Source organism: Kogia breviceps, chromosome 2 (assembly GCF_026419965.1).
Source record: "Kogia breviceps isolate mKogBre1 chromosome 2, mKogBre1 haplotype 1, whole genome shotgun sequence".
Lineage (NCBI taxonomy): Eukaryota > Metazoa > Chordata > Mammalia > Artiodactyla > Physeteridae > Kogia > Kogia breviceps.
In genome coordinates this window covers 171,787,188-171,812,539 of record NC_081311.1, presented here as the reverse complement: position 1 = coordinate 171,812,539, position 25,352 = coordinate 171,787,188, and the positions used below count along the sequence as shown (strand labels likewise).

Below are 25,352 nucleotides of genomic sequence, written 5' to 3'. Positions count from 1 at the left end.
ACTGATTGTGAATCCTTTTCAATTAAGTAGCTTCTTTATGAAAACACTAAAAGTAAAACCAAATCTACACCATAGACACAATCGTGGCTTATAAGGAAATGAAAACAATTCATAAGAACAGACATTTACTTCTTGACCAGTGACTTCTGTGATCTTCTATGATGCAATGGCTCATTCAGAAACCACTGCTGGCTCTTTCAGACCTGTGATTTCCATATTAGCATCTTAGACTCCACAGGGCACCTGAGAGTAATGTAGGTCTTCTGTGCATTGTGGTTGTGAATGTGGCTCCTGAGACATACCAATGGGAGGTTTTCTTCTTGAGACCAAAGAATGAAAGTGGATGTGTTGGCATAGAAGCTCACTGCTCTTGGCTTCTTAGAAGAAAGGCTCAAGAAATTTACAATGTAGGTTGTTATCAAAACTTTGAAATAGACAAAGGGCATAGCCTTACAACTGCCACCATATACTTGGTTCTTTCTTAGGATTTCCATCTCTCTGCTTACATTTCCCATCTGTTCTTATGTGCCATCTACTTTATCCATTATAGCCCTTAGCACATGAATCATAATTATTTTAAGTTCCTGGTATGATAATTCCAACACCCCTGCCTCATGGTTCTGATGCTTGCTCTGACGAGGTGCCCCTGGGGTTTATAACTCTCAGTTGTCCCCACTGAGCATCCAATAATTCACCAGTTACAGGTCAGGTTTTCCTAGCCCGGTGCTGCTTCCTGCAGCCGCTCCACTCCTGACTCTTCTCTAATAAGCAGATACTCCCTGTATTTGCCTGTCTGTCTCTCCGATCTTTAGGCAGCAGTTTGCCCTGTGTCCTCACCTCTCTTATGGATCCAAAAAGAGCTGCTGATTTTTCAGTCTGTTTAGATCTTTACTTGTTAGGACAATCTAGTGACTTCCAAGCTCCTTACATTTGGAACCAGAAACCGGAAATCTCTATCATGTACTTGGGTAACAAAGTTTCCAACTTGTGAAAATTATTTTCTTCTTTTTGTTCAGAATAAGAAAGTACAGGGACACTTGGCCCAGACTGAGAACTTGCAAATCCCATTTTACAACAGAAAACTATCACCCCATGATGTTTCACTCCCTCTAGTGCTAAATTATGTCTAGTGACTGAGCAGCAAATAAGGGGCGATGAGTCAAGTGGAGAAAAATTTTGACTTAAAATTTATAAAACTGTGAAATCCAAATCATTTTTATCTTTACAACAAACTCCTAGAAAAATTAAAAATTTTCACGTATATCTCAAAGCTCTGTATAAAGAAGGTTAATAATAGGAAACAGAACATTTTCTACTGTGCCTTTAAAATAAAGAATAATCATATGGGATGAACTATCTGAGATGAAGACAATTCTTCAATAACCTCTCACCAACCCTCTTTGGATATTAGGCAACAAGAGAGAAAATCATAATGGAATAATAGCCTTCCACATAAAAGAATTATGGTAAGTTGACATTAGGTCGCGCTGCAGTCCAGTCGAAATTAAAGAAGTTCTAAGCTGAGCCTGTCAGAGTTTCTAAAAGAGCACAATTAGTGTGTGTTTTCAGACTGTCGTCTTCATATTCAGCCTGCGGTAACTTGAACTGAGAATTGGCTTTTTATGGAGATTTATTACAGTAGCATTGCCATTCAAGAATAGGCAGCTATCATCATCAATAAAGAGCAGATACAAAGGGATGTGATGATTCAAGACACAGAGAGAATTTGCCAAGGTGGGTAAATCGTGAACTTACTTATATTGCAAATAAATGCACACTACTGAAGCAATCTCTCATTAGCAGAAAGTCTTTTTCTGCCCTGGAAAGACCAAGTCAGGCTGCTGACTTGGATCTCCTACCCTGTCCAAGGAATCCTTGGTCTTCCTAAAACTCAGAAACCAATGCCTGGTCTCTCCATTTCATGGTGCACATAGACTGCTTTGATGGAGAAAAGGTGTGGATTTCCTTGAACACTGAATCCGCTGTGGCCTGAGGGTTGACACTTACGATCAACAGTGCTGATTAGGCTTGCTTTCTGCGAGAGACCACAAAGCTACTGTACTCTAGTACAGAGCCCTCCTGAAAGATGAGGGGAGAGAGCCAGCAGACTCCCCATTCCCCTACTTGCCCTAAAAGTTGAAGAGGCAGGGCCTTCTTGTCTCTCCACATTTCCTCTGGACACTGAAATCCGTGTCAGTGAACGTGTTTCCACGTCTTGCTTTGTTGTTTCAGCTGCTATGAGAACTGGGGATATCAATTACTCCTTGCCTGGAGATGCTGACCTGCACAACAGCTCCAGGCTTCCAGGCGGGCCTCCCCCTTCTCTAACTGCCCTGCGTTTCAATAAGTGCCTGCCTGCTGGAGTCTTCCTGAGGCAACCACTCGGCCTTCCCATCCCCACTAAATGATGCATTAGGTTGAATTAACCCTTTAAACACCACTATTTACCAAAAGGTCCCTGGGGATTCCCCCCCCCACACACACTCCATCATTTTTTAGCCATTATAAACAGCCAGTCCCAGCAGGGCGGAATCCGCTCTAAGGTTACTCAGGTTGACAACATGGGTTTTGTTAGTCCCAATTTACTTAAAAGCTCAAGACAGCATTTACTTTGTGAGATGGGGCATATGCATTTTCATTTCCCAGCCTATGCATTGCGAATATGCATCTCGCGCATTCCACAAAAAGACTGAACAAGGAAGGAGTGGTCACACCAAGGCTGTGGGGTTACACAGGATCTATTTTCATGCCTCCATTACCCAGGCCTCCTTTTTGGTTGTTGCCATTTTCTGCCTATAATCAGCTGTGTGCTCAAGGAGTGGTGCCTGCCAAATGGCCATTTGTGGGCTCAATTAGACACCTGTGCCTTCAAACAAGTTGCAAGCACCTAATTGTGTCTGCATGTAGCCACTTGTGGGTGCAATTATCCAGAAATCCAGGTGTGCCTGGTGTTATGCACAATTTAAAGGGCAGAAAAAAAAAGTGTTTTCCAAAAAAGAAAACTCAGGTTGAACACATACCCTTCAGACTTTAAGGAGGTGGTTCAGCAGAAGCTCTGTATTTATGGAGACTCTCCATTTTAGGGCCTACAGCAGCATTGCCCAACAGAAAACAATGCAAGCCACCTACATAATTTACAGTTTCCTGATAGCCACATTGAAAAGTAAAATAGAATAGGTAAAACGAACTTCAATAATTTATTTTATTTAACCCAATTATCTGAAATACTATTATTTCAACATGTAATCAATGTAAAAATAATCAGTGAGCTATTTTACAGTTTTTGGAGAGGGTTTACTAAATTTTTGGAGCTTGGTGTGGATTTTACACTTAAAACACATCACAACTCAGGCTAGTCACATTTTAAGTACTTGATGATCACATGTGGTATTGGCTACCATATTGGAAAGTGTAGGTCTACAAAGAGTTGTTTTCAATTGTGATTAAATGCTTGGGGTTTTTAACCTTTAAGCACTTTCCTGAATATTTACACAATCAGATTCCAAAGAAAGAACATCTGAAAAGGCTGTTTAGTGTCTTAAGCTTGTCGTTGGTTAACATGGCTCTTCATAATAGGAATTGCCAGTAAGATAAAGAAAATCGTTGAAGATCTGCCCCTCCCTCTGTGTTTTATGAGGAATATGTTGGAAGTGACAGCATAAGCTGTGTAGACAGAATTAGAAGAGGGGTAGCTAGAATAAGAAGGGAGGTGGAAATAAGGGCACTTAGGACAGGAAAAAGCAATGGACCCAAGATTATGGCAGGTCTGCATTATCCTTTGTTATACATCTAAATGGTTGTTCCAATTTATCCAGGTGAGTATGGCTTTAAGATAATTTCAGCAGAAAGTATGATTCATCTTGGTTGCGTTTGGGGATCACTGAACTAAAACTTGATAAGAAACTCAAGAAGTTACCTTTGTTTAACAATAAAATGGAGAAATAACGGTACTTCTTTGTGGTGAGAATTAAATGCGTTAATACATGTAAAACACTCCAAACAGTGCCTACACATAATAAGCAGTCAATGAACATCAGTTGCTATCACCATCCTCCTCACCACCAGTATCATGAGATTAATTCTCAAGCCATTCCAGAATAGTACACATCTATCATACACACACATATACACATATATATGTATGTACATATATACATACACACATATATACATATAGAGCTCTGGAGAAGGGAGATGACTTACATCTCCTTTGTATATGGATCCCAAAGTCTCCCAATCCCTTCAGCCATGAACTCAGATACACCCTCCAAGTGCAGAACTCAAGTGCACTTGAGAGGCAATACCACTCAAGTGCGTGAACATTTCTGATTCTCTCATCATTCCTAGTGAACTTCAAGATCATGACATAGGCATTGGCCTGAGAATTGTTTAAACAAAAGCTCCAAGCCACCTGTAATGCTCTTAACTTTCATTTCACAAAAAGAATCCACGGCGTGCATTTTCTTTCTGGTATAAATCACCCCTGAATCAAGAACAAGCACTTTCATACATTTATGTAACAAGTATATTTTATGCAATTAACTTATACGTTTACATACCTACACCAACAACCCACCTCCCCATCACCCCCTGCCATCCAGTAACCAATTAGCCATTCTTTATTCCTTTCCCGACTACCCTGAGAATACCCGTTCAACAGCCCAGCTGTCCTGGGTTCTGTGCCTTCTTCACCAGCTGTCTCAAGGCACTGCTGGTTAAATTATTTCTTCCTCATCCCTTCTTTTTTTCGTCCCCTGCATCAGCCAGCAAGAGAATCGAGCATGCCCAGTTTTCCTCTGGGTGCCACTAATAAACACTCTGGTTAATTTCATGAGAGGCAATACCACCTCCTTTAATAGACCCCAACCTCCTCCTCCTCCTGCCCTCCCGCTTTTCCCCAGACACCTCAAGAAAAACTTCCCTTGTTTCCATTTCCCTTTCCTTCCATTTCCCAAAAGCGTTTAAGGAAAAGGCAAGAATGTGGACTAGTCTACAGAATTTTCTAGGGAAAAAAAATCCCGAAGGCAGCAAAGCCATCAACCTGGAGAGTGGCCGGATGCCTCCCTCAGAACCTCAACAACAGCTTCCAGCTACTTCCTCATCCTTCTCTGATTGAACCTGCTTTTTCTCAAGCACCAGTATTAAAACAGATGAAACATGATTTCTTATTCCATTTTATATTTTTCTGCTTTAATTACTAGCATTATAATGGTATTCCTCAAAGTAATGTTTTTTTTCATTCTGTTTCCTTTCATTACTTCTCATTTTTGTGTTCAGGCTCCAGTGTGTGACTCCAGAAGGCAAGAGGGTATGAGTTATTCTGAGTCCATTATCTGTAGAGAACGCCCACTCTGGGGTATGTGGGTCAACCTCCCACAGCAGTAATATTTTAAAAACGATTTTCAGGTGGACAGCACTTCAGTTATGTAACAGGCTAAATAGGGTTGTACGGTTGCTAGCCTGGCAACCTGCTCACTGGACAGAGCATCCTTTCTATGAAAAATGGACTTCAAGTTCCAGGACACTTGATCTATACACAGACTGTAGAAACACAACTTATCTGAGATTGAGGACTGACTGCATGAGGGATGGATCTGGGCTGGCTCAGCTGTGTCTCCTCATCTAGTTATTTCGAAGTAGCAGCCAGAAGGGAAGACAGCAGGACCAGGACCCACATCTGAGGGCCAGGACACAGCCAGGCTGTGTGGAGTAGCTCTAAACCCAGTCCACAAAAGCCACCTCACAGTGAGTGATGTGCCTGAAAACTGGAGCTATGTCTTCTTCCACCATCTTTTTCTTCTAAAAAAAATCAAATTAAAAATTTTAGATTGTTTCAGGTGTCTTTAACTGAAAATATTAGTTAGTTCTCAACCCGATTCAAATGCTTGAAATGTGAGCTCTTTCTCATTTTAAGATACACATTTCCAACAGTATCCAGGCATTTTATACACAAATTGCAATAAAAACTTATAGGCAACTTTCAGCATGAAATAGAATCATTTAGAGTTAAACCTGTCACGATAATTCTAAAGAAGGCTATGATAATTATTGTCAAATCACAAAGAGTAGCTTTTTTTTTCCAAGGAACTTTACTGTCTATGCCTTCCCATGATTCAACAAATGAACAATGGGGTGACCATCTGTGGAATCACTGAAAAATAGGAAGGTTTTAAATCTTTCTTATGGGACTATCATTAACAGATCCATTTGTGTTCCAAGTTCCACTCTTTGTGATTAATTCTTTGACTAACTCCAGCCATGTAGAGTGAGACACTCAAAGGCCCGTTTTTTAGACACTGAAACTTATTCTTTGAATAAAATTTTGAAAATAGCCATTAGCATAGCTTTTGGTAAGAAAACTGAGATGGAGGTCATTGATGCATGTTCTCAGCTCACCCTCTGGTCGTGGACCTTTAGTCCCCACTTGAAGCAATATCAACACGCCCTCTTGTTACAGTGTCACCACACACATGTCACCCCCATTATTACAGATGTCAAGAAAGAGACAGGAGAAGCCTGTTTTATTATGGCCATGAATGATAGCAAGAGATTGGACCTTCCAGGGAGGACTCTGCTTAAATGGGTGATTCAGAGATGCTGTGCCTCATACTTGAGAAAAGATCTAAATTTATTACGTTTAATGTTTAATATAAATCACCAAACCTGCATGTACTATAAAAATGAGCTAAAATGCTGCTTCACAGACGTTATTAAAGAGTCTTAACGTACAGAGCCATTTCTAATTGGTAAAAGTTCACAGATGAACACTTCTTGCAAGTACTCAGTTTTAAGAAATATTTCTTCCAGTAAGAAGGCCCTTATTTCAGTGTGAGATATAATCCAGGGAACAAATCTCTTCAGGAAAGCACCATCTTTATGTTCACAAAAGGAATCTCAGCGGAATCTACAATTTAAACCTTATTTTACTATAAGGCAAAAATCAAGGTTAAAAAGAATTAAGAGTACAATGATACACAGTCCAAGCTAGTATGCTTGGAGTAATACGTCTGTATGTGAGGTAATAAATATCAAGAGCCAATCAGCTATTCTGAGTCTCAAAAAAAAAAAAAAATTAAAAGAACAGTGCAGAAAGTTATCTGTGCTGTTTTTTATCATCTTGATGAAAGGATATAAACATGGGTAATTTAAAATTAATCTGTGGAAGAATGTACTGTCATTTCAATTCAAGGAAAAAAAAATCATCCTTTTAGCTGTCCCAACTCAGCGAAGGCACCACCAGGGAAGTTTGGTCTCCAAAACGGGACGGGTGCAGTAAACCAATTTTCAGCCACAAAATGTGATTTGCAAAATTGGTTTGAAGTAGTGCTGGCTGGCTACCACCTCTGCTGGGGAGTGAAATTAAAACTGTCATCCATTCACACAAAGTCCCCAACAGCGTGGAGGCCTCTGGTGTGTGCTTGTTCGTAACCACAGCTGCCTTCCCTACCGGCACAAAGACAGCCTTCGGGGACTCTGCCCTTCAGCTCGTTTATTAGAATTCTCAAACCCATAATGGAAAGGCACCTCCAGGTCACAAGGGAGAGCGCGAATCTGAGGAGGAGGGCAAGAGAGGCCAGGAGAAGCTGACTGAGTCACAGTGGCTTTTGCCCCGTTTCTATGGGTCACTCATTTTTCTGATTCCTTGAGTTTGACATTTTTCTCTGCCTCCACAGCTCCCTCACCCCCCATGCTGGCCACCGTTTTTTCCCCCCAGAATGTAGGTTCTGAACAATTAGATATAAGAAATAACAACTCTTGTTTCTGTTTCGAAAAGAGAATTCAGCGCCCTTAAAAGTAAACAACTGGGATGCTGGAATGCTAGAAGAGAAATTCATTTCCTTACCGCTTCAAAAGTCTGATTTTTTGGTGGAAATATTTACATTTTTACATTTCACTGATTTATTTAGTTGTTCATTATGTTACTTGTACTCACACAATGGATAAACTTTATTATAACATAGCTCATTATAATCAGTTTTAAAAAACAAATATTTACCAAGCACTTACTATCTAGCTGGGTACTGCAGAGGGTACAGAAAAGTTTAAGACACAGTCCTTACCTTCAAAATTCTCATACTTTCTAGCTGGTAGATGAGCTAGAAGTGTGTGTGTGTGTGTGTTTTTTTTTTTTTTTAAAGATAACTTCACAGGCTATGTCAATGCAGGAGTCCATGTAGATTTGGACTTACTACAGAGTTAAATCGCCTAATTGTTATATAACGGTAGAATCTGGACGGTAACGAGGTCAGCTTGAAAGGTGGACTTTGGGCCACTCTGTTTGAAATCACAACGTCAGTACTGTTTTCCTTACTCTACTTTTAGCATCCATTCTTATGATCCTGGTCTATATTATTCAACCCGTCTTGTAAAGGTATGTGCTTTATGTTTTAGAGTAGATACATCTGCTTATATACTTTGTCAATAATTTAACTGCAGCTTTCCATACAGGTGCCACAGTAATTGTAAGGGTTATAGACGATGTGTCTGTCCTAACTTCTTAAATGTCACAAATGCATGCAAGAGGATGTCTTGCTTTTTTTGGTTGGCGGGGGCGGATCTTGTTATTTGAATGCACATGGTTATAGAGTTGACGAGGGGTTTTAAAACACTTGCTTTGAACGACAGGGTACTAATGAAACTCTACCTAACATAGTACTATTTGGCATTTATCTACAATCAACTGACACAGTTTATGTGAACGAATGCATTGAGAACACCTGTCAAGGTAAGGTGAGGAAAGGGAGAGGAACAGAGTCTATAGGAAACTGACTCCTGGGGTGGCTTTTTGGGGCTCATCAGTGGAACAGCAGTTGTTCCAGGGTTAATGGTGCAGGGCTCTTGTGAGTATCCCTGCTGAGAAGCTGGCTAGAAGTTTGCTAAAGAGTGGATGGCCATCGATGCAGAGAACGATCCAGTGACGTGGCCCCTGCATTTGTACCACCAAAGCCGAAGGGTTAGGTATCTGCCTGCAGCCTGAGCTGCTTCCCATCAGCATTATTCTAACCAACGTTCAGAAATAAATGTCAGAGAAGAGCCTACAAAATAAAGAATATCTTTCTTTGGAAAGCAATGGATGGTTCTGAACCAATCCACAAGGTAGGCCAAATACCCAGAAAGTTACCCAGGTGCCTTTAAAAACCAACTGTATTAAACCATATGCCAAGAGTAGGGAGACTTGAGACACTGTTAACATATGAAAGGATCCTATTAAAAGAAATATTTATTTCCATAGCATTTTTTATCTCAGGCAAACAAAAAACTCTGCAGACATTATTTATCTTTAAGCTATCCTTGTGAAATATTTAAATATATGTTATCTGCTTTACTTTTATTCTTTGTTCTCCTTTAGGCTTTTTTTTGGTTTTGTTTTTTGTAATTTGGCCCAGATGGGATTTAAATATAAAATCCACGTACATTTGCTTTCTCCTTAAAAAATTCACCTATCACCCACTGTGCGTCGAATCCTCTGAATTAGCACCTATTTACAATCCTTTCCCATTTCCCTGCCACATTTTAAGCCTAAAAATCAGAAAAAGTACTTTCTTCAAACATTTGCTTTTTTTTTTTTTTTTTTTGGCTTCGACGGACAATTTTTCTGTTGGTTGGTTTCCGAAACAGCAAACAGGATACTCAAAAATGTATCCTTATGTGGAACATGCCTTGCTCTTGCTAGAGCCAAAGAATAGTTAAAGAGGCAGTCAGTGGCTTTTTCCCCCCTCTCTCTTAAGGTCGCTTTCGAGATGGGCCGTAGACAAAGAGATGAAGCCACAGGCTCTATTTGTAAGTCTGTAAATGCTCTCTTTGCGATGGCATCTCTTTTGTTGATTCCTCAGTGGCTCCTGTTCCCTTAGAGCTCCTACAGGTCCCAGCACCTCTCTACTTTCTCGTTCCCTCTCCTTCTCAACACAGAAAAGAATAAGATATTAACGTATATGTTTTAGCCCAGGAGTTCCCATTGTTAAGCTCATTAATGTAACTCCGAGGAGAAAGACTTTGTCTCCGGTAAAGTTTCAGACAACATGCTAAAATGATGTGACATGTCCCCCACTTAGAGCACGAAGTCAACGAGTCTTTACTGATTCTGGCATTTGCTAGAAAATGGGGGTATTTACAACCAGGAATGACTAGAAGGGCTCTCAAAGAAGAACAGAGTTCACAAATGAGCACTGTTGGTATAGATATTTTGGGAATTATTCTAGAGGAGCAATTGTCTACCGTAGCTAGAGTGTGTGAATAATAATGTAAAGCAAGGCTCACATGGAACAGTGACTGGGATAGTTCTTGGCCATCTCCCTGGGAAACATCTCCCTGGGAACCATAGTACAATTGGCACCAGAATGACACCTTGACTGGCAAAAAAACACTGAGTGACATGTTTTGTCCTGTTTGTTGCCCTCCTTTGCTAAGTTCTCTTTATGCAATCTTTGAACTTGCTACCCTTTTAATTTTATGCTTTTCACATTCCTAAAGAATAAGGTTCTCATCATGAAGTTGCCAAAAGAGTTACTGGTTTAGTAAACTCTGATGTCAATTTTCTTCCTAAAAACAACTTTTGCTGCACATAGTATAACACTGTAACTTTGGTTTCTGAAACAATAAGTGTTTTATCTTTAAGGACATTTTTGCTATTCTGTGGTGAAGTTGTCAACACCTTTTAATATATAAGAATTTCTCCTCCCCCCTAGTATATAATTTCTTCCACATTTTCAGATACTTACATCATCTAAGCCAATTTGTTGGCACGTTTCACCCCATACCATAGAGAGAAACCACACTATAGATTTTAAGTGCTGACAGAGAAAGAACTGTTAATTTGCCTAGTCTGCAACCTGTGCAGTTTTCGACTTCTTATACAGAATATAAATTTCCTGATATTCATATTAATGCTTTTTTAACTATTGATTTGCTGGGTTAAAAAAGAGGCGGCTTTTCTAAAGATGATTATTTCCTATTTGTTACTTTCCCAGCACTTGAATACTGCTAGTGGTGAGCAATGATATAGCCTCAGTGTGGAGACATCTGCATCTTAGAAATCTCTTCCTCTGGCAGAAAAACCAAAGAAAGCAAAACAGTGCTCAGGGATTCTGTTTTAAACCTGAGGAGTTTTGAAGTTTTGTGCATCTCAGTTTCCTTTTAGTATGTGCTTTTCAAATCTCATTACGCGATTCATGGGGATGACTTCTAGTTCTCTATGTGACATCTCATCATCCTTCTAGGAACTGGAACTGTCGCAACACTGCCTTTCCATGAAAACTTGCACCCCATCCTTCATCATCTACCAAGGACAATGGCACCTCCAGCCACACAGTTGTCCAAGGCCTGGACTCCAGAGTTATGCTTGTCACCACCCTTTCCTTCAATGACCACATCTAATCAGCCATCAAGTCCCATCAATTCCCCTCCTTAAAAGCACATGCCTTATACCACTGATGAACATAGATGCAAAAATCCTCAACAAAATACTAGCAAACAGAATCCAACAGCACATTAAAAGGATCATACACCATGATCAAGTGGGGTTTATCCCAGGAATGCAAGGATTCTTCAGTATACACAAATCAGTCAATGTGATACACCATATTAGCAAACTGAATAAAAACCATATGATCATCTCAATAGATGCAGAAAAAGCTTTTGACAAAACTCAACACCCGTTTATAATAAAAACCCTCTAGAAAGTAGGAGTAGAGGGAACTTACCTCAACATGATGAAGGCCATATATGACAAACCCACAGCCAATATTGTCCTCAATGGTGAAAAACTGAAGTTAATTCCACTAAGATCAGGAACAAGACAAGGTTGCCCACTCTCACCACTATTATTCAACATTGTTTTGGAAGTTTTAGCCACAGCAATCATAGAAGAAAAACAAATAAAAGGAATCCAAATCAGAAAAGAAGAAGTAAAGCTGTCACTGTTTGCAGATGACATGATAATATACACACAGAATCCTAAAGATGCTACCAGAAAACTACTAGAGCTAATCAATGAATTTGGTAAAGTAGCAGGATACAAGATTAATGCACAGAAATCTCTTGCATTCCTATACACTAAGGATGAAAAATCTGAAAGAGAAATTAAGGAAACACTCCCATTTACCAGCAACAAAAAGAATAAAATACCTAGGAATAAACCTATCTAAGGAGACAAAAGACCTGAATGCAGAAAACTATAAGACACTGTTGAAAGAAATTAAAGATGATACAAACAGATGGGGAGATACACCGTGTTCTCGGATTGCAAGAATCAACATTATGAAAGTGACTATACTACCCAAAGCAATCTACAGATTCAATGCAATCCCTATCAGACTACCACTGGCATTTTTCACAGAACTAGAACAAAAAATTCCACAATTTATATGGAAACACAAAAGACCCCGAATAGCCAAAACAATCTTGAGAAAGAAAAATGGAGCTGGAGGAATCAGGCTCCTGGACTTCAGACTATACTACAAAGCTACAGTAGTCAAGACAATATGGTACTGGCACAAAAACAGAAATATAGGTCAATGGAACAGGATAGAAAGCCCAGAGATAAACCCACACACATATGGTCACCTTATCTTTGATAAAGGGTCAAGACTATACAATGGAGAAAAGACAGCCTCTTCAATAAGTGGTGCTGGGAAAACTGGACAGCTACATGTAAAAGAATGAAATTAGAACACTCCTTAACACCATACACAAAAATAAACTCAAAATGGATTAAAGACCTAAATGTAAGGCCAGACACTATCAAACTCTTAGAGGAAAACAGGCAGAACACTCTATGACATAAATCACAGCAAGATCCTTTTTGGCCCACCTCCTAGAGAAATGGAAATAAAAACAAAAATAAACAAATGGGACCTAATGAAAGTTAAAAGCTTTTTCACAGCAAAGGAAACCATAAATAAGACGAAAGGACAACCTCAGAATGGGAGAAAACATTTGCAAATGAAACAACTGACAAAGGGTTAACCTTCAAAATTTACAAGCAGCTCATACAGCTCAATATCAAAAAAACAAACAACCCAATCCAAAAATGGGCAGAAGACCTAAATAGACATTTCTCCAAAGAAGATATACAGATTGCCAACAAACACATGAAAGAATGCTCAACATCACTTATCATTAGAGAAACGCAAAGCAAAACTACAATGAGGTATCACCTCACACCAGTCAGAATGGCCATTATCAAAAAATCTACAAACAATAAATGCTGGAGAGGGTATGGAGAAAAGGGAACCCTCCTGCACTGTTGGTGGGAATGTAAATTGATACAACCACTATGGAGAACAGTATGGAGGTTGCTTAAAAAACTAAAAATAGCACTACCATATGACCCAGCAATCCCACTACTGGGCATATACCCAGAGAAAACCATAATTCAAAAAGACACAGGCACCCCAATGTTCATTGCAGCTCTATTTACAATAGCCAGGACATGGAAGCAACCTAAATGGCCATCGACAGACGAATGGATAAAGAAGATGTGGTACATATATACAATGGAATATTACTCAGCCATAAAAAGAAACAAAACTGAGTTGTTTGTAGTGAGGTGGATGGATGTATAGTCTGTCATACAGAGTGAAGTAAGTCAGAAAGAGAAAAACAAATACCATATGCTAACACATATATATGGAATCTAAGAAAAAAAAAAGGTTATGAAGAACATAGGGGTTGGACAGGAATAAAGATACAGACCTACTAGAGAATGGACTTGAGGACATGGGGAGGGGGAAGGGTAAGCTGGGACAAAGTTAGAGAGTGGCATGGACATATATACATTACCAAATGTAAAAGAGATAGCTAGTGGGAAGCAGCTGCATAGCACAGGGAGATCAGCTCGGTGCTTTGTCACCACCTAAAGGGGTGGCATAGGGAGGGTGGGAGGGAGGGAGACACAGAAGGAAGAGATATGGGGATATATGTATATGTATAGAGGATTCACTTTGTTATAAAGCAGAAACTAACACACCATTGTAAAGCAATTATACTCCAATAAAGTTGTTTAAAAAAAAAAAAGCACATGTCTTTCTTCTCTGTCTGGCATTCCCCACTGTTACAGCCTCACTTCAGGCCCTCAGCATTTCTTATAAGGATTATATCAACAGCTTCCCTTTGTCTTTCCTTATTTTAGTCTTGTCCCTCCAATTTACTCTCCACGAAATTATCAAGGAGCTTTCTCTACAATGAAGATCTGATTAAACCTTTCCTTTGTTTAAAAGCCTTCAATGGCCTGAGGGCTTCTGGGTAGACTCAAACTTCTTCACCTGTTGTACAAGGTGCTTCATCACTGCATATCTTGCCACTTCCTTACTTCAAATTCAATGTATGCTAATAAAATTCTAGCACTTAATATACTCTATTGCAGTCTCTATTTATTGGTCTCTTTTCCACTCCCTACCCAAGCCACCAGAGACTAGACAGTAAAGCCCTGGAGACAAGGACTCTGTTTCACTGAAGAGCATTTCCTCATGCCTAGCTCAGTGCCAGCTACACAGCACTGTCCAACTAAAAGCTTACTGGATGAGTGAATGAACGAACCAATCAATGAAGTGTCAACTCTTTCTACCATCACGATCTCTTCCCAGTGTAGAACACTAGATTAAATATCCCTCAACAACTCAACTTCTCCAATTTCCTATGCTCATCTCAGCTGTCACGTTAACACAAATCATACATTGACTTTCTTCACTGGATTCTGTCTCGTCTCCATCTTTTCTTTGCTCAGCTTCAGCCAGATTCCCTACAACTTTCCTCCTACATATAAAGTACACTAAATCGAACTCTAATCTTCTTCAAGAGTTAATGTGCCTCCCTAAATGACTAATTTACTACTAGTGAGTGACTTAGGAACTTGGGAGAATCTGGCTCATTATTTAATAGCCAATAAGGCCAGCTGTTTCATTTCAAGAAATTAATGGTCTTTAAAACCTTTCCATATTGTACCAACTGCTCTTCTCGATGGAGAGCCAAGTGACTTTTATTAGTAAGGTTGATAAAATCCAAACCCTGTTAGTCCTGCTGTAGCTTTCTTCATAATACCAACAGAGTCTTCTGGGACATCTGGTTATTTCTGCTTTACTCTCCCTGTTGATTCTTTGAGAGATTTTCTTTGCCGGATTTTCTTTGGTTGCTCCCTCGGAGACCACAAAAGGTGGTCCGACAGCTGCACTCCCTGGCCTGATGGCTTGACCCCTGGCCTTCTTGACTTCTTAAGGAATGCCTCTCAGCATTAAGCCTAATTTGGCTGAGACAGTGAGCAGCCTGTTACTTTCAGGTTAGCTCATTCCATCTTTAGCCACCTGAAATTACTCATAGGTAAAAAAAAAAAATTCACATTCATGGGATGTTTTATGTAACCATCTTTCTCTTATTAATATCCTACCATTATGCAAGAAAGTCAAGGAAAGGCTGCATTAGGCCACAAATCCATATTATGAGACAAAGATTCAGCAGCCCTTAAATTTTTAGCCCTTGATCAGTATTTTATTTGAGGACATTTAGCTTTTAAGAATGAATAAAATACATTTGCCATCTACCAGCGGCTATTGCCTCTATTCTTTTCAAGTGTAAACTGTTGCCAGTGGCACATGAACAATTATATCACAATATCCTACCTACAGTAAATGGTTTATTTATCTAAATTATATATAGCAGGGGTTGCTATAGTTTGTAATGTTAATATTTTACTTTCTTTGGGTTTCCTGTGGTTTTATACAGCTATAATTTAGAGCGGGATCGCCATAGTACTTTTTGTTCCAAAGAAGATTGCTGTCTGCTCATTCCCATGAGTGGCTTCCTCTCCCTCTCTACTTTCTGGGGCTGAGAACAGAATGTTATTTTTCAAAAGCTGGGAAGAGAGTAGGACATGTAAATCCTTTTTAGGTAGCACTGGTGAGCACACAAATGTGGCCTTGGAAACTTAAGCAGGTCCTGTATTTCATGTTGCTGGTGGGTGTGATGGGAGGAGGGGAATTGGGGACACATAGTCAAGAGTTCAATGCCATTCAACCTGCTTTCTGGTTGATTTATATGCTGGGAAGGTTTTGTTCTTTCTAAAAGCAGACAAAAAGGCAGGGTCCAAAACAGAGATATATGCACACATTATACGATGTGAGGTTGAAAGGTAGACCAAAATAAGTCTTGTTTTGTTTTGGCTAAAACTGTTATATTCACTCTGATACTAAGGACACTTTTCAACACAGTAAGCTAGTATTTGGGTATTTTTTTCTCATAAATCTTACAAATGAAATATTCTCTCTGAAGGCATTATCTATCATTTCACTGAAAGAAAAATGCTAGCCACATGGGAACCATAATGTGAAGATTTTTTTTTAATGACTCTTTTAAGACGAGTTAAAATTCCTCGAGTTTAGTGGGTCCTAAACTTACTGAGTCACAGAACTCTCCCATTCACCCCTTCCCTCAGAAATACATACAGAATTTTATTCCTAAAAAGCTTGACATGTAATCTTAGGGAGTTTGAAGTTCCCCTGAAAACCATTAGTGGACAGTTTTGATATGCCAGACCAAGACGCCAGATTAAGAACCCCTCCTCTCACAGTTCCTTTGGGGTTAGCCAAATTGACACATGTTCTATCTCAATACAAGTCTCCTCCTGCTAAAACTGCATCTTTTTCTCATAGAAATTAAAAGAGCAACTGCCTTAATTAAAAGGCAGTAATATCAATACTGCCTTTGAGGAGCACACATAGAGTTCTTATCAAGCAGATCTGAGGACCACAGGAATGCATGTTCCAAGAGGTTCCTATACCTTGCTCACACTGCAGAGGGTCATGGAGAGGAGCACATATTTTACAAGAGGAAGTGCACCTTAAGAAAGAAGCCCATCTGGGTGATCCCGACTACTTCTGGGACACTGAAGACCTGGTGTTCTACCACGTTCCAAGGGTCCTGGTCAGAATGCTTCAGGACACACATGGATCTTAATACAGGGCCTAAGTGCAGTGAGAGCAGGATATAAAATGACTGTCAATGTGTGTCAATAAGCTGCACAGATATCTTCCACCGTGTTTGTACAAAGCTATTTAGCATGGGTGTCTAGACTGCCATGTACTTTTTATGATTATAACAGCATCATAGTTGAAATTGCTTGAAACTACATTTTGAAAGTACATTATTGCTTATGATGACACATGTTCAAAACTTTCCTGCAGCAGAATACATGAAAACATAGATCATAAAGAGCTAGAAGAAAATATGGGCAAATATTTATCTGATCTGATGATGGGAGACAACTTTCTAAATATATCAGTCAAAGCAAAGAATAAATCATAAACCAAAAGACTGAAGATTTAACTTATAAAATTATAAATTCCTATTTACTGTACATATAATTTAAAATAAAGTTAACATATGACAAAGTGTTAATGTCCTTAATATATGAAGAGTTCTAGTAAATCAAGCAGAAAAAGACAAACCTAGACAGAAATGATAGCAAACAGATAAGCTACCACAGACTAAAAAATATCCATGCAAATTTCAACAAATATATGAGAAAAATTCAACTTCCCTAAGAGTAAAGTAATCACAAGTTAAAACAGCTTGTGATCATAATTATTACTTTTTAATCTATTAAATTGACACAGTTTAAAAAATATTTTGTATTCCATGTTGGTGAGGGCGTATGTTTTTGTGGGCCTCGCACTGTTGTGGCCTCTCCCGTTGTGGAGCACAGGCTCCGGACACACAGGCTCAGCGGCCATGGCTCACGGGCCCAGCCGCTCCGCGGCACGTGGGATCTTCCCGGACTGGGGCACAAACCCGTGTCCCCTACATTGGCAGGCGGATTCTCACCCACTGCACCACCAGGGAAGCCCAAGGATGTATGTTGATACAACCTTTTCAGAGATCAGTCTGTAATTACACATTAGGAATTCATCCTGAAGCCTGCTTGACTTATGACATATACCTTTTGTTCTCAGGAAGATGAGCTTAAGCATGTTAATTGAACTGGATGTGACTGATCACTTTTGTAGGCTTCACGACACAACACTGGTATCTTAACATAAAGTCTAAGGCTAAGTAAGGTGAGACTGTGGAGGCTACAGGTGCAACGTGACCAGAGATATATGATTAGTCCCTGCATTCGGCCAAGGTCCTGTTATTCTTAATTGGAGCAAAGGTGGCATGTTGAAATCCATGCAGAACTTGACCTGGTGTGTGTTTACAGCCATGATCACAAGTACCGTCACTGCAGACACTCAAAGTCCCATTTCATTAATGGGCATGCTTGATTTAGGCACCTTGCTACCAAATTTCCATTTTCCTGAGGCTTTCCATAATCCCGGGGGTATTCCCAGAGGTGCTGCTCTATTTTAGCGATGTTCTGAGCATGGGCTCGGAAGAAAATGAACTTGTCAAAGACTTTACCTCATTTTGATGAATTGCATATTTGAGTGAAGAGAAACCAGAAATACATTCTTCTGGGATTATGCTCTTGGGCTGCCCTGTCGATGCTATCGTTATTCACTGTGTTCCATATGAGACATGACCAATTCGCAGAACACTTCCTCCAAAAATAAAATGAAGGCATCAAGGCAGTCTGGTGCTACTTAATAAGTTACATGTTTTTCTCTCCTGAAAGGCAATCAGGACTGATCCACTTGGACTCTGGGACTGGACGCGGGTTGGAGTAGTGCTGCCCTGCCCTGCCCAGAGCTCCTCAGCACTGAGGACCCATTACAGGACTTACTCCAAGGACTTGTGCTTGGAGGCTTGAGGCGTCCTCTGGACCTGCAGAGGAGTTTTCTCCTTCAGCAGCAACCCTCAGCCAATGACACATAGGACTTGAACGATAAATCCCGCAGCATCCTGGCTCCTCATGAGGGACAAGGTGTGAGCGCATTTCATACTATTTCCAGAGGGCCCGGCACTGCTGATTCCTGCCTGCCGCCCGCAGCAGTACCCTGCTTATTAATGCGCTCGGTACCAGCTTTCTTCCCTTCGCTTCCACACTCCCCTTCCAGGACTTCCCGGGGTTGCTTCCCAAATAAAATCACTTGCTGCAAAAATCTTTGTCTCTGGGTCTGCTTTTGGGGGCAAGCCCAGCATAAGACTCCAGAATGAGTGCATTTTTTACTTTTGAGTTTGTACTAGAAAACTATGAGAACTCCTACTGTTCCTTGTTAACACTGTCATTGCTACTGCAGCAATAGTATGAAGAAGTCCCTCTATCTTTTTTTTTCGGATCCACCAATTCTTTACATTTTGCCCCATTTACTTTGTCATTCATTCTCTTTTCTTCCATTAGGTTCCCTTCCCCCTCTATCCCCCCTTTTTCTCTCCACAGGTATGCATACACATATATACACATTATTATACACATAACCATTTCAGAGTGAATTGGAGACTTGTGCCTTTTTACTCGTAAATGTTTCAGTCATATTTCTGAAGAACAAGGATATTCTATTTTATAAGCACAGCACGGTTACCAAAACGATTTCCACTGTTCCACCTTCCCTTCATGGTTATGCTTTATGGGGTCAGAGCTATGCTTAGTCACAGAATGCCAGATGGCATTAAGTCACCATTTCTTCCTACTTGAGAAAAATATCATTTCCAGAATGAAATTACACAGACAGTGATAGATAAGCCTCTGCTGTCTACAGAAGCAGTGAAGACAAGTAACCACCATGGACTGGAGCCCAGGCCCCGTGCAATCTGTACCGTCCCCCTGCCTCTGTTTGTACTTTCTGAGTTTGAGACTCTGGTTCATTACATCATCACCGCTGATATACCCTGGGGTCCTCTGTTCAGTGTTGATGGATACACATTAGTCTAACATCCTGGATGAGCCAACTGTAGTTCCCATCCATGTTGAGCCATCTCTACTTTACATTTCAGGGTCTCCTTCTGGAAGCTTGAAAGGCACCTCAAATCCAGCACCTCCCAATTCATACTCATGATCTTCCCCCCCAAACCTAGACCTCTCCCAGCACTTCCTCTCCTGAGGAAGTGTACCCTCACCCACGCCATTGTGTGTGGATTCACTCATGACACCTGGCTTTCCTTCCCCTCCACACCTCCACGTGTAACCAACCCATCACCAGGCACCCACCATCTTCTCCCGTCTCCACCAGCATCACTACCACAATCTCTTGCCTTAACAACAGCAATGACCTTTGACCTGGTTTGCCTTCACCCCAGCCTCCCTTCAATCTACTCTCCACAGATTTGAAACACAAGTCTGACCATGTCATTCTCCTGCTAAAACTCATAATGGTTTCTAATTAGTGTTTGAATAAATCTAAACATCCTTAACTTAACCACCCATGGTCTGACTTCTCTTGCTTCCCCCCCCCCTCCCCAGTCTCTGTTCCAGCCTCATGGGTTTCCTTCAGTCTCTCTGTTCACCATGTTCTCTCCTATCCAAGGCCTCTGCATGTGTTTTTCATCTGTCTGGAATATTTCTTATTTCTCCTCTCTAAACTCCTTCAGATCATAGCTCAAAGCTCACTCCCTCCCTTGATTTGGTCCAATTTCTCATTATATTTTCTTGAATCACTTATCTCTCCTTTTTCATAATGGGCAGAGCTGCAATTTTTTATGATTTCTTTGTGACTGTACAATTACTATCTCCTGCACTGAATTAAAAGCTCCACGATACAGGGACTGTGTCCTACAGCACGTATATCTTCAAGGCCTACACAGTATATTGAACTTAGTAGGTAGCCAGTAAATAGTTGTTGAATGAAGGAATAAGGAAGGGTAGGTGACTTTCCTAGCTCATCTGTTTAGGCTAATACAGTTGCACAGTTAGTTCTGAACAGTTCAGAACTGATCTGTGTTTTTTAAAAAAAATCAGATATGAAAAGAGTCACCAGAAAAAAGACAAAATGAAGAATTCAAATTGTCGACAAGGTAGAAACATAAGTGACGTGTCTATAACCAACCCACAGAAGGTAGTCATCATATTATCTTGGCCACGCTACATGCAGCACGTCAGGAAATTACTCATATAAAACATTGGCTAGAAGCTCTGTCTTATACATGGACCTGATTTTGAAGCTGGAAAAAAACTGTAAAAGGGTGTTGCACAGTCCAGACCATGTAGCATAAACTGTCAAAGCACCAGCATATCAGTGGAAAATGACCAAGCATAAACTCCCATCCCGGTTTTGTAGGACTGTTTCCAGGAGAAAAACTTCATCGTGGCAAACTCCTTCTCAAAATAGATCAGCGGGCTCATTTTCTGTCTTAAACCTCTGCTGCAACAATTTCAACTCTTTCCAGTACCTTGCAAAACCCAGGCTGTCAGACACTCATTTCTGGAAATGGGTCTACATTTGCCTCAGATACATGCAAGCAATTAGTGGGCAGAAACCTTATCTGAGCAGTCACCACCCTGCCTTCGTTTTCAAGCAGTGGTCAAGTTCAAAGGCTACTAATGACGCCTCAGAACATATTGTTGGTGGCGAGTAGCCGCTGAGAATTGCCAGGCTCCTACCTATTTAACACGTGATTCCGTCTTCAACTGTAAGCGTCAGTTCTGCTGACTGTCGAGTGGTACAACCTTCTGTTGGGATAAGCCTCAATCACTTCAATCTAGGCTTAATTAAAGACTTGAAATATAAGGAAGTACACATAATGAATGCTGCTCTTTTTGTACCAACCATTCCCACATTTGTACCACAAATGTTTGCCTTTGCTAGAAATAATGGAGCTGGACCAAGGTGTTTCCCAGCAATATGACTGAGGTCATGGGGCCTGTGTCACATAAAATCCAGGGCACAGATGGGCTTCTGTGGCACCTCCATGGCAATCAACTGCCAAAGCTCTTGGGACTTGAAGCAGCAGAATCAATAGAAGCCATCCCTCCATGGTTATCTGGCATTTGCATCTCACCACGTCCCCTGAGGGTCTGCGGGAAAGAAGCAACAATACTTTCCTGGCTATAAAAATTGCTGAAGTGGAACCAGCTAGTGTCTCTTTTTAAACACTAGCATGACAAAGAGACAGTCTTTAAAAAAGAGCACGTTTTAAAAGATATTTCAGCTGGAAGGAGGTGGGTGTTTATATATGCTAAAGGGGAACTCTGCGGTTCATGGATGCTGTTCTTAGTCATTTTGAAGCCTATTAGGGGTTGGTTCATTTTCATGTCCCACAGTTATATACTGTGGTGATTTAGGGTGGGGTCAGCACAGTGAGGGTGGCCTTGGTAGAGGATGATCACTGAATGCTTCTCTCCTGCCTGTTTACAGCCAGCCTAGCACAAGACAACTTGATTCATGGAGATCCTATAGGTTTCAGAGGTAGAAAGAGCTGCACTGAATCCAAAATCTGCTACATATTCTGTGTGCAACTCTGGCCATACCACTTTGCATCTCTGAGCCTCAGTTTCTTCATCCATAAAATAGGGATAATACTATTTATTTCAGGATTGTTACAAGAAATAAATGAACTCAAACATTTAAAGTGCCCACCAGGATTCTTGAAGCATAATGAATACTTAAGAAATACTGGTTCCACCCCATGCCCCGTCGCAAGTGTTTCTGCGGAAGGGCAGTGCAGAGTGCAATCTGGGGGCTGGGGACCTGGTCTACGCACTTGGTGTTTGTAGCCGTTGTGCATGCACAACCCTAGGCTGAGCTGTTTACATCCTTATTTACGTTCCCAATAGGAAGAGAATTATTGTTGTAAGGAAAATGTGGCCATCTTGTTTTGACTTAGGGAAAACTTATCACAGTGATATAAGAATGAAAATGATATGCTTCGAAAGTATTTTTCTTTTTTTTTCTCATAAATTCCCTACTATTTGTCTCATTGTGTTTTATTATGATTTGTTTTTTACCCTTGAAGGGTTCAACATTTTTCATTTTTTAGAGCCCTAAAAGACAATGAACATGGGTGAATTTTTAATGTGACCTTAGATATCTTCCTTCCCATGAACTCATGTTACTCATGAAAAAAGCTGAGGTATTCCAGCCTCTCCCTAACTTGTCCGTGTTAGAGGTGTGGTAAAGCAAAGTGACAAAGACCTTGGAAACCAGAAAGAACTGAGTTTGAATTCTGATTCCATTCTGATTCTGCCACTTCAAGGATGGATTTTTTTAATTTATAAAAATGAGCATCTTAACGACGACTACCCAGTTGGATGGCGAGGATAAAATGAGACCATGCATGTAAAATACACAGCACATGGTAGGCACTCGGTATATTTTATGACACTCCACTTACTTCCTTTGCCTTAATTGCTCTTAGTTTGATTTTCTTTTCAAATACAATTGGCTAGTTTAGGAATACACATGACATCTTGGAAACAATTTAGGTGCAGAATTTGGTACATAAAAATGGAAACTAAATGCATGTGTTCATGCATTTGGGAGGCACATTTTTTAAAAACATCTTTATTGGAGTATAATTGCTTTACAATGGTGTGTTAGTTTCCGCTGTATAACAAAATGAATCAGCTATACATAAACATATATATCCCCATATCTCCTCCCTCTTGCGTCTCCCTCCCACCCTCCCTATCCCACCCCTCTAGGTGGTCACAAAGCACCGAGCTGATCTCCCTGTGCTATGTGGCTGCTTCCCACTAGCTATCTATTTTACATTTGGTAGTGTATATATGTCCACGCCACTCTCACACTTCGTCCCAGCTTACCCTTCCCCCTTCCCGTGTCCTCAAGTCCATTCTCTACATCTGTGTCTTTATTCTTGTGCTGCCCCTAGGTTCTTCAGAACCACTTTTTTTTTTTTTTTTTTTTTTTTTTTTTTTTGCGGTATGCGGGCCTCTCACTGTTGTGGCCTCTCCCGTTGCGGAGCACAGGCTCCGGACGCGCAGGCCCAGCGGCCATGGCTCACGGGCTCAGTTGCTCCACGGCATGTGGGATCTTCCCGGACCAGGGCACGAACCCGTGTCTCCTGCATCGGCAGGCGGATTCTCAACCACTGCGCCACCAGGGAAGCCCCAGAACCACTTTTTTTTAAAGATTCCATATAAATGTGTTAACATACGGTATTTGTTTTTCTCTTTCTGACTTACTTCACTCTGTATGACAGACTCTAGGTCCATCCACCTCACTACAAATAACTCAATTTCGTTTCTTTTTATGGCTGAGTAATATTCCATTATATATATATGTGCCACATCTTCTTTATCCATTCATCTGTTGATGGACACTTAGGTTGCTTCCATGTCCTGGCTATTGTAAATAGAGCTGCAGTGAACATTGTGGTACATAACTCTTTTTGAATTATGGTTTTCTCAGGGCATATGCCCAGTAGTGGGGTTGCAGGGTCATATGGTAGTTCTATTTTTAGTCTTTTAAGGAACGTCCATACTGTTCTCCCTAGTGGCTGTATCAATTTACATTCCCACCAATAGTGCAGGAGGGTTCCCTTTTCTCCATCCCCTCTCCAGCATTTATTGTTTGTAGATTTTTTGATGACGGCCATTCTGACTGGTGTGAGGTGATACCCCATTGTAGCTTTGATTTGCATTTCTCTAATGATTAGTGATGTTGAGCATTCTTTCATGTGTTTGTTGGCAATCTGTATATCTTCTTTGGAGAAATGTCTATTTAGGTCTTCTGCCCATTTTTGGATTGTGTTGTTTGTTCTTTTGATATTGAGCTGCATGAGCTGCTTGTATATTTTGGAGATTAATCCTTTGTCAGTTGCTTCGTTTGCAAATATTTTCTCCCATTCTGAGGGTTGTCTTTTTGTCTTGTTTGAAGTTTCCTTTGCTTTGCAATAGCTTTTAAGTTTCATTAGGTCTCATTTGTTTATTTTTGTTTTTATTTCCATTTCTCTAGGAGGTGGGTCAAAAAGGATCTTGCTGTAATGTATGTCATAGAGTGTTCTGCCTACGTTTTCCTCTAAGAGTTTGATAGTGTCTGGCCTTACCTTTAGGTCTTTAATCCATTTTGAGTTTATCTTTGTGTATGGTGTTAGGGAGTGTTCTAATTTCATTCTTTTATGTGTAGATGTCCAGTTTTCCCAGCACCACTTATTGAAGAGGCTGTCCATTCTCCCCTGTATATTCTTGGGGAGGCACTCATTTTTTATCTAAGATCCCTGCATGCTTTGGTGATGTCATGTCACTTCAAATAATCATAAAGCACAGGCCTCACAAATACATACAAACCAGATATTACAACGAATTAATATACTTGGCTTATTCAGAGTGTCTATGCCTGCAGTAGGTTGATGCCAGGACAAAACCTGTATACAGCAAACCCAGGAACTTGGGCCAAGAGACAGTAGCAAATGGCTGGAGGGATGTAGAAGATGGGGAGGCCGGTGCAAAGGGAGAGCAGTACATCGTGCAAAACAGCTCGGCGCAGTCAAGAAAGTCACCGTAGTAATTCCAGTGTGCGGAACTTTTGGAG

The 25,352-nt window shown here is 40.5% G+C and overlaps 1 protein-coding gene across 3 annotated transcripts in view; it reads right to left on the bottom strand.

The window, feature by feature from the left end:
• The window catches only part of PARD3B (par-3 family cell polarity regulator beta), a 1,061,783-nt gene that overhangs the window by 39,064 nt on the left and 997,367 nt on the right, over positions 1 to 25,352 (bottom strand). The gene's annotated exons all lie outside the window — the stretch shown is intronic.